The sequence below is a fragment of the Psittacula echo genome (genome assembly GCF_963264785.1).
Source record: "Psittacula echo genome assembly, chromosome: 2".
Lineage (NCBI taxonomy): Eukaryota > Metazoa > Chordata > Aves > Psittaciformes > Psittacidae > Psittacula > Psittacula echo.
This window is the reverse complement of record NC_137737.1, coordinates 28,954,826-28,965,677: the sequence shown is the minus strand read 5'-3', so window position 1 is coordinate 28,965,677 and position 10,852 is coordinate 28,954,826.

Genomic DNA, 10,852 nt, shown 5'->3' with positions numbered 1-10,852 from the left:
TCTCTGATGGCTGCTAACAGCACCCATTTCTTTATGAATATCCTGAAGAGAATGTGGTTCTTTGGATCATGCTTTGTTGTTTCGTTTGCGGTTGTTTTTAATCTTTCGTAAATAGCAATTGGGAAATCAAAGTGCAGAAGCAAGATAGTGAAGTGAAGCGAAAGAAAAATATTGCTGTTCCTCACAAATGTACAGCAGTACCGTGCTTTGCTTAGATGTTTTACATGTTAGAAGGGTGAAACCAAAGCTCCCAGGGAGGTCAGTAATTTTAATTCCTATTTTTGTATTTTTTATGATAAATGTATGTTTTCCTGATACAGAGATTAAATGAGAAAGTTTGCATATGAACTTCTGCTCCTCCTCCCGCACTTCTCCCTGAAGATTCAGAGATGTATTTTGTTAGCTTCTATATCGTGTATCCAAATCACATCCATGCGGGTTTTCTTCTGAAACATATTCCAAAAAAGTTTCCAGGATCTGCATTTAGACATGGGAGCACTTGCTTTGGACAATCAGGTTACAGCCTTAATTCACTTCAGTGTAGATGTAGGAGTCGAACATTAGGTACCCACTTCTCAAATCTTGGGCTCAGCTCAGGCAATTAATAACTGTAATTTAACATGTGTTTGCTGACTGTCTTCTCAGGTCACACCTAGTAGCATTTGGTAGCTTTAAAGCCTGTAGCAGAAGCTCTGTTTGCTCTCTGGTGATGTGAAGACGTCAGGAGCACATAGGCTCCCACTCACATGCTTTTTTAAAAAAATGGATTTTGTCTAAAATATATCCTTGAAACTAAGCCCCCACCTGCGCCTTGGCTCCTCCTTTAGATATATTTCCATTTAACCTGCACCTTTGCTTTCTCCTCTTTTCAGGAGATGCACTTACCTTAGCCTATTCCTACATAGCTTTGTGCTGAACTGTTTCCTGTAGGAAACTCAGTAGTTCAAATACAGCTACTCAAAGGGACTTCCCTGTCAGCTCAAACCCGGTGATCTCAATGTAGTGGTTGAACATTTCTCCAAACTATCCTTGTGCCTTGTTAATGAAGAGAAGGGAGCTCAGCCTTTCCCACAGCTCCTTGCTTGGGTCCTGAGACCAGACCCAGCCTCTGAGTTAGCTTCTGGCTGTTTATCAGCGGCTATTTTCTCTGTCTCAATGACTAACTCCTGCAGGAATTGCCCCAGGAGAGCTTGGAACAAAATAGGACAATCCCAGAAGGTCTTTTGCTATAAAGATCTGGTAGACCCCATTTACCATTAATATTTAGTATCTTTACAAAATTAGTAATTGGATATTTCTTTTGATTTTAATTTCTCCGGTCTGAAGGTTCATTATGTTACATAGAAATGTCTGTGTTGTGTATGTTGGTGAAAAAAAAATTACACTGTAATTGAAATCCTGATTTAAAAAGCCAGGTTAGATGTGTCTTTGAGTAAGCTGGTCTAGTGGAAAGTGTCATGGCAGAGGGGTTGGACTTGGAAGAGACGTTAAATATCATCTAAGCCAAACCATTCTGTGATTCTATGAAATCAGCACAGTATCAGGGGAATGATGTTACAGGTGTTTTGAAATAATTTTCTGAAGTGCTTTGTTTTTCCTTGTGTTTTGTAACACACACCATTTAGGATTCAGCCATTTCTCCTAAGTTAATCACAAACATGTGCTTCCAAGTCTTGTGATCTGCTGCTCAGAATAAATAGGAAAATTTGACATTAGAGGAATAAAAGTAATGAATAAAATGTATAGTCATTCCCACACTAGAAATACTCCGAGTAAAAGCTGGAGACAGCCATATCTGGGAGTCACTGAGCTCCCAGTGCTGTTAAAGTAGTAGTATGTTGTAAGACATGGTGGTTGAAAGTAGAATGCGTTAGTTTGAGAACTGATCAAACTTCTTTCGTCAATGCTTTAACCACATGAACTGCATAATAATCTTTTTATCACCTGAAAGCTGCTTGGATGAAATTCAACTGATAATTTTTCTGGAAAGAATTCCAACCCAAAATTTAGGACACCTCTGACACCTATGTCAGATGCAGGTCCCATTCTATTTCACTCGCCCCCCAAATAATTGAAGTCCTTGTCTTGAGGATTATGGGTAGGTGCTTTCTGGATTGGGGTATGGCAGTCAATCCTGTCGAGACTGTTTCTTTTTGTATAATAATCATTTATGCGGGAGCAGGTACCAGACCCCAGATACCCCAATTTCCAGCTTAGTTGTTCATCTGTCAGGCAAGAAAGTGATTTTTCTCACATTGGAAAAATTAGGAAATGTTTGCTAATTCATGCAAGTGGGAAGCACTGCTAAAGAACAGACTAGGAAGGACTTGATGTCTTATAAGTGGTCCAGACATTCCCCTGAGAGTTGGAAGATCATGGTTCAACCATTCTCCTGTCTATTTTCAGTACAAAGCCACATTTCAATGCAGAGCTGGAAAGTCAAAAGTTCAGCTTATTTCTGCTGCTGAACACTTAAAGCTGGTAACTGGAGCTCAGGAAAATCTGATGATTTGTCTTGAAAGATGCGGTTTCCCAGAACATGTCAGCCCAACACTTTCCTCTTTTTTTTTTTGTTGAATAAATGACTCAATTAACTTGCAGAACTTGCAGTTTATGGCAAAATTTTTCAAATTGGACAGCAGAAGAGATGGTTAGGATTTAAAATATGACTTTCTGATTCTTTGATCACTGCTTTCAAAGCAAAACATCAACCCATCAGGATTTTGATACCTCTAAAAGCATTCTTTTCCACTTTCCTGTGCATGTTTACAATACAAATTGCCACCACTTGATGTAAATTGACAGGCTGGCATAAAAAGCGTGGAGCATCCTTTATAGCTTCAGATAAAGGTGGGGATTTATCATGTAGCTAGTTCTTATATTATACACTGGTTTGAGCTGTGAAGTACTGGGATGTCTGGAAGGCATTTATGAATGACATTTTAAAATCAGTAAGTCATTTGAACAGCAATAGTAAGTATACTTACTCTTGCACTGTTTAATAGCTTTTTTCCCAATGGTAAGAAAACTACCAATCTCTTGTTACACCAAGGCATGTCAAGGTTTTCAGCATATGTGGGGCTTAATTGCTCATCTTGTGTTTGGTAAGAGAAGGTGTGATCCTGACAACATTTAGATTTAACTTTGAAATGTTTTGTTCAGTCAAAACAAGGGAGGCAGTGAATGAGTGAAGAGGGGTTCTTTGATGAGAGGGATTGGGAAGCTGAGGGTGTTTCACACACTGCAGAGGAGACTGTTTATCTGGTTTTCTTAACTGGGTAAATTGGGTATGATTTGCAAGGCTTCATGCCTGAAATTCTTGTACTTAAGTAGATGTATTTTAATTGATTGAAATGACCAGCCGTGTTTAAAACCAGAAGATTTGCTGTGTTCCAGGATTAAAGGCAATGACTCCTCCCCTATCTGAATAACTGATACTCAGTTTTCAGTATTGTTTGAAATTTGTAAGCCAGCAGTTTCCGGTTTTTAGTATACTGTAATATATGAGGATGATGGGAAGACCTTTGTGTTTTGGACACCTTGGTTTTGTATTTAGTATCATATGGATAATGACATGAAGATTCAAACTTTGTTGAACTAATTCTTGGAAACCTGAGAGTGAAGTTGTCTTTTCATCTCTCTGGGTAACATGTACCAGTGCTACACTATCCTCTGCGTGAAGATGATTTTCCTGATGTCTACTGTCATCCTCCCAAACTACAGCTCATGGAAAAGTTTGAATCCTTCATCTTTGTAGCATCTGTTCAAGTAGTTTCAGGCTGCTATTACATAGTCCCTTATCCTCCTTTTCAAGAGCCCAGCCAGCATCTTGAATTTTAGTAGAGAAGGTCAGTTGTGGCAATAGATGGAATTTAGAATACTCCACTTCAGGGTAAGGGGAAAGAGAAAACTCTCCCCCCAGAAAGGGGTACTTCCTAATGTTGAATGTGCTTCTGAAGGCTTCTCACTGCCATTCTTGTCTGCAAATATTGACATAATATACTTCCTTTTGTTATGCAGTATCTTAATGACATATTGTAGACCACTTTTTTTCCTTCTCATTGCATAGTCATTCTCTTGCAGAATGCCTCAAACTTCACCTTTTCCTTAGTGTTTTGGTTTTAGGTTGACTATGTTCTATGCTATGGTGATATTCTGGATCCTAAAATAATATTTTATTTGCCAATATAACAGAAATGTTAAGGATAGAAACCTTTAGAAGGTCTTTACCAACATCACCTTTAAAGATCCCTGTAGAGCTACAAATCCTTACATAGTCTCAAGACAGAATTCTTCCTCTTTTTGCATTCCATCATTGTGTGAATATAAAGTTTTTTGCTGAATTTTCAGCAAAACCCCACTTACTTCAAAAATAGCCCATCTCACAGCGATGAGAATGTTTCTATTTCTTGCAGAATAACATTTTACTGCTAATAATCTCTTAGCACATGTTATCAGTAAACTAATTTCTTGCAAAGAATGTGTTTGTGCAGGAAACTGTCACAGGAGCAGCATTAATGATGGTGGCTTCTCAGAGATCATCTGTATTGAAGGAACTGAGCTGTTTTCTAAGTCAGGGAACATATCACAACACATTGTCATTGCATGAGAGAAGATACACTTTCCCATAGCTTCCCTGCAGAAAAACTGATAAAGTACGGACTAAGTAAGAGGAGAGTGATATGGACTGCCAGGCTGAAAGGGTTGTGATTGGCAACACACGAGTTGGATGCCAGTGACTAGTGGTGTACCCCAGGGTCCATAATAGGGCCAGTATTATTTAACATCTTCATTAGTGGATGGAAAGAGTGCACCCTCAACAAGTCTGCAGGTAATACAAAGCTGTGAGAAATGGTTCAAGGCCAGGCTGGACGGAGCCTTGGGGGACATGGTTTGGTGTGAGGTGTCCCTGCCCATGGCAGGGGGGTTAGAACTAGGTGATCTTAAGGTCCTTTCCAACCCTAACTATTCTATGATTCCACGCAGAGGGACCTTGACAGGTTGGAGAAATAAACCACATGAACTTCAACAAAGGGTAATAAAAAGTCGTGCACCTGGGGAGGCACCAAGACATGCTGGGGTTCCTGGTGGACAGCAAGTTGGACATTAGCCAGTAGCATGTCATTATGGCAAGGGCAACCAACAGCCTCTAGTGCTGCATTAGGCAAAGCATCACCAGCAGGACAAAGTGAGGCCACATTTGGAGTTCTGGGTCCAGTTCTAGGTTACCCAGTACAGGAGAGACATGGACATATTGGAACAAATCCAGCAAAGGGCTTCAAAGATGGTGAGGGGATGGAGCATCATTCAAGAAGAGGCTGAGCGAGCTGGGACTGTTCAGCCTGCAGAAGAGATGGTTCAGGGGGATCTCATCAATGTGTATAAATACCTGATGTAGGGAAAGTAAAGAAGACAAAGCCAGACTCCTCTGACATCATGTGGCAGGATGGGAGGCAACAGGCGCAAGCTGAAATTCAGGAAATTCCAAGCAAATGAAAGATACAACTTTTTTTTTGGTAATGTGAAGATAATTGAAGACTAGAACAAGCTGTCCATAAAAGTTGTGGAATCTCCATCCTTGGACATATTCAAAACACAACCGGATACAACCCTAAGCAACCTGCAGTAGGTAACCCTTCTTTGAAGAGGGGTCTTGGACTACACAGTCTCCACAGATGCCTTTTGAATCCAACAATTCTGTTATTTTGTGATTCTACATATGTAGCATATATGAAAGCAGGTTAAATAGCTCAAAGGCGAAGTTATAATTGCACCCAGACATATCCCACTCTGAGCTACAGCTGACTGTTAATATAGCTAAATTAATAGAAAGATACCATACTGAATTCACAGATTAGGATGTTTTTGCTGGAACAGTAATGAATGGTTATTAACTTTGACCCAAGAGGTGCTCATGTTTCACCACTGTGTGGGTCATGCACCTTGACTATACAGTTGTAATACCCCTATCAGGATAGTTAGCTGGCTATTTAAGCCAGTTAAGGCAACGTGTACTTAAAGTCTTGCTTAAATGTTATAACCTCGAAGTGGTGAGCACACTCCTGCAGGTGGTGACACTAAATAAGCAGTATCAGTCACAGGGAGCTGATAGGAGAATGGGCGTTCCCACTCTCCTGCTGGCCCAGTTCCTGCCAGTGTCATGACAATAATGTGGCTCTATCTTTGCATCAAATTCTCAGTGCATCTTAAAACTACATTTTCTGTAGCTGGCATAAGCAATACTATCCCAAGTCTTGTGAAATACTTTGCTGATAGTAGTCCAAGGGCTAAATTTCAGCTATGCTTAACATAGAGACTTGGAAGCTGGGACAGAGCACCCAGCTGTCATTTCCCTCATAAGGTCATTCCAGCAGCTGAGAATGGCTGAAATAGAAGTGAGCGTAAGCAATATGGCCTTTATTCATACAGCTGGTTCCCGCACTCAGTTGTATCATTTAGAGATTCCCTGGGAGTCAGGGAATTCCCACATAGTCAAGTCACAAGTAGCATAATCTCTGTATGCCAATAAAATTGGGTGGAAAAGATGAAGATTGGAGTGTGATCTGAAAGCAGGCCACTGAAAGCTTCATGAAGTCATGAATATGTAAAATAGAGTGGTCTGTTAGGAGCTATTTCTGCTTTTAAGATGTCTGAATGGAGAAGATGGAATTAAATGTCATTTCTCATTTTCTGTTGAAAGACCTGTAGCTATCCTCCCTTGGCTAAGTTTTCAGAGTTCAATGTGTTAAGTCATTGCAAACACCAGCAGGTTGGGCCATCAGTTCCTGTACTCTGATTTTATACCATGCAGCTGCTGAAGGTGCAGAGCAAACAGGCAGCTGGTGGAGCACTGCCTATGACGAGCAGCCTGCTTCATTCTGCACATGTTGCTGGGCAGAAATAACCTGGGACCAGTTGGTAACACCCACCTGCTTTCCTACTTTCTAGCACAGATGGAGGTATATAAATCAGCAACAGGTATAATGGGGAAAATGGCTGTGTTTGCTTGGTCAGTGTGAAGCTCTGGTGCCTGCTATTTTGGTATATTGACTAGCAGTGCTGACATCCAAGTTGCTAATCCAATACACAGTGCTGCTCCCTCCCTTGACTGTAGGTTTTGAGTGTCAAATATCTTACTAAAGAGCTGAGTGAACTGAAGATAAAGAATAGCAGTCAGGTAGGTGATGTCAGTTGCCTAGAGAGAAACAGATAATCTATCCATACTCTTCAGTAATATGCAGCTATGTGGGTGCCACATGCCAACAGACCATAGGCATGGGAGCCTGTAAGTATTTTAATTAAATTTTTATTTTAATTAAAATTTATATGATAGGTGTTACTTTCACCTGTTTCTTTCATATGATCTTTCATATGATCACATAATAACCTGTAAATAGCTGTCAGGCTCTACCGTCTGTTCTAGCTCCCTATATTTTCTATCTTAAAATCCTAAAAAGAATGGGCAGAGATGTCACCTAAAAGCTAAAAATGATTTGTGGCTTGAGGTGATCTCTGTGTGGACGCTTGGATGTTACACATGTCATGCCTGTGTATGTGTGAAACGGTTGTCTGTGGTTAGGAGCCAGGATCTCTGGCATGGTATCCTATAAAAACTTTGTATTCTTTTTTTAGAAGAAAATGACAATCTATCAGATGGGAATCCTGCTAAGGGTACATTAATTGTTTTGAGAGATGTTCATTATACCCAGGTTTCTTCTTTCTTTTGACCAATAAGATTGTCACACCTGTATTTTCTTGTAAACTTCCTGGTTGATGTGTACAATACATCAGCATTTACTTTGCTTGACTTTGTCTCTCATGTTGGTATTATACAGAACCAGTCCCACTTTCTGCTCTTACTGTCCTGGCTCAGCCCATAAAACAAATAACATTCTTATAACTGGTTAATTAAAGTAGAGTCATCAAAAAGCCTAAGAATTGATGTAAGCAGTAGCAGGCTGCATCTTGAACCAAGACCCTCCTTCTGGTGATTGACATTGCTATGTCAATGAAACTTAAGCATGAGTACACTATAATAATAGGAATTTTCCAATTGTCTCTCTGAGACAGTCAGATAGGTTTTGAAATAAACCCACCCCATTTCTTCTGTTAAATACAGGAAATGTAGGAATACAAAACTCCTGATGCAGGTAGCTTTACCTTTTAACTGTTTCAGTTCCAGGCTGTAAGGATTTCTGAGAGCTGTCATATTGTTTGAATCTATCGGGATGAGTGTGGACTTCTACCGCCTGTGCTGTGAAAATGTGTTGTGCTGCACACTCAGTGAGGTGCTCTGGGAAAGCCAGTGGGACCATTTGCTGCATGTGAATTTGGCTAGCAGAGCTTGTGTCTGACTTACAGTCTTTTTAGTTTCTTCTGACTTTGGAAATGAGGGGAAAAAAAAGTTTAACATTCTTTTTTTCCAGGTAACTAACATGTACTTTGGAAGACTAAATATATTCAAAGCTGTTAATGTTGAAAGATTAAAGATGCTCATTTAAGATGTAAAGAAATGTTAAATTTACAGAAGTGTGGGGGAAATGAAAATGGTGTTTTATGTTTACAGATAATTTCAATTATAGAGAAAACTTATTATTTTTATTGCATGATCATGAGGTTTTCTTCCTGTCACTATCATTGCTCATGTAAAGAAGAATGACTCCTTTTGCTCTGCAGCATATGAATCTATTAGCCAGAATGCCTCCAGGGAAGTTGGAGTTTTGCCTTTTGCCTTCATGACGGCACACCATGTTGCCGTACTTCTTTCCTGTTGCTTGTTTGGTGAGCAAACAAACCTTCTGTGACTTCAGTCCATGATCTGGCTCAGTACCGTGCAGGGAGCTGTAAGCTTCCAGCTTCTCTATGCAGCTTCCTCTTAAATCAGTCTTGATGCAATTTCTGACAATTTTTAGGTTAAAGCCAAACTGTTGTTGACCACTTGTCAAAAGATCATCTTTGTAAGGGAATGCTACTGTGATGGTCTGTTAGGGGACTTGAGCCTAAAAATGACTCAATTTCTGCAGGCCAACTTGTGTCTGAATCTCAGACTGAACACCCCTTGCTTTTTCTGTCTGCACCATCTGGTGCAATAAATTAAATAAATTCTTGTTGCAAACCGGTTTATATAGAAAACTTGCTTGATGAAATGCTTTGGTTCAAGTGGAACATACATTGTGGCAGGAGCTGAATTCTGCAAAACCTTCCAGCCAGTTGCATGGCGATGCTGCTCTCAAGTTTTCTTTGTTTCACTGGATTCTGCCTGGTGAGGGAGTCTCACTCCGGATGACTTGCAGAGCTGGTGAGCAGGAATCTAATAGCAGCAGCCCTGGGTGTTGGCTCTCTGCTCTGTGGCACCATAGCAATTTGGGAGTGACTTTGTTTAATTAATAATTAAAAATACTTTACTTGCTGCTTTCAGTTTTATTAGGGAAGGGGAGAGAGGATATATCTGTGGCTTAGCACAGTAATGAGGTCTAAGTATTGTGGTGGATAAACAGCAAAGACTTTTTTCTATCCATGAAGGATGATACCCTTTTCCTTTCTCTTTGTGCGTTTTATGCAGGGTGTTATTGCATTCTGACCATATTGGAGAGGGCATCCTAATGCAGGATTGCTGTTCTCAGTGGACAAATCTGAGATGGCTGAAAGTTAATGGTGGGTTTAGTGTGCTGGTTAAACAATAGCTTGCAGCTAAGTAGTACAAATTGTTTTACTGCAATTTTACTAACAGGAAGTGAATTGGATATAAAACTAAATGCAAATAAAAGCTCCACTCTACAGGTTTGGGCATTTTGTTATATCATTCTCCGTTTTTAAGATTGCATTATTCTCCAGTTCATGCTACATCGATGGTAAAGATATTAATGAAAGATCCTGGAGCATTTCATTCCCCGTTAGCTGCATGAGCCAGCGTTGATATTTTGGAAAATTAATGCATATTTGGAGTGTGTAATAGCAGCATTAGTTCTTTGTTTTAGTGCGCATACCACCCGTCCCATGGCCTATTCAGAGCTCCTGCACCATGTGCAACTTCAAAATAACAATGGAGTCAAATTCAGGGCACTTTGATTCATTTATTTTTCAATTCATGCAGACCTTTGCAGATGGGTCAAAACTACGACTCAGGCAACCTTTTTGGAAAAGCAGACTGGAGATCCAGACAGTTATTTGCTGTCAACCAAACAGCTTTAAAAAAACCTATTTGCAAAAATAACCCCAGTGAAGCTTTACACGACTTACTTACTCTGCAGAGCTCCAGTCTGAAGCATAACATCTTTACAGCTCTATCACTAAACTGTTTTGGGAAATGATAATGTTTTTGTGCCTAATATTTGAGTGTCTGATCAAAGAATAGGATTTTTGTTGTGTCAAATTGTCATTTTGAAAAAAAATTAATCTATTTGGGAATGAAAAGTAAGACTTTCAGATTTTCTCATGCAAAAGAAATACTAATTGTTTAGAAACGGTAATTATTTAGATTCACTTCCCAAAACGAAATCGTGTTGCAGAGAATTGCTTGTGCTGCCTCTTGTGCTTCCTCTTACTGGAGATCCAGTAAGAATTGGCAGTGTGAAGAATTGTATAAGTGAAAGCATGGATCAGTTACACAAAAAAGACTAAAGTCAGTGTTTTAGAAAGGATTTAAGTGGGTGGACAGTCTCGTGGGAGATTGGTTAGATGCAAGAAAATGATGGAGAAAAAAATGTGGCATGACAGGTGAAATGTGTAGTTCTTCATAGGAGTCTTCCACTCTTGGTAGAAAATTTTCTGGAGGAATTTTTCCTTGTGGAATAAGGTGGAGAATTTGTGTGCTCCTTCAAGTGCAGTGAGGCTTTTGAAAATATTAGGACAA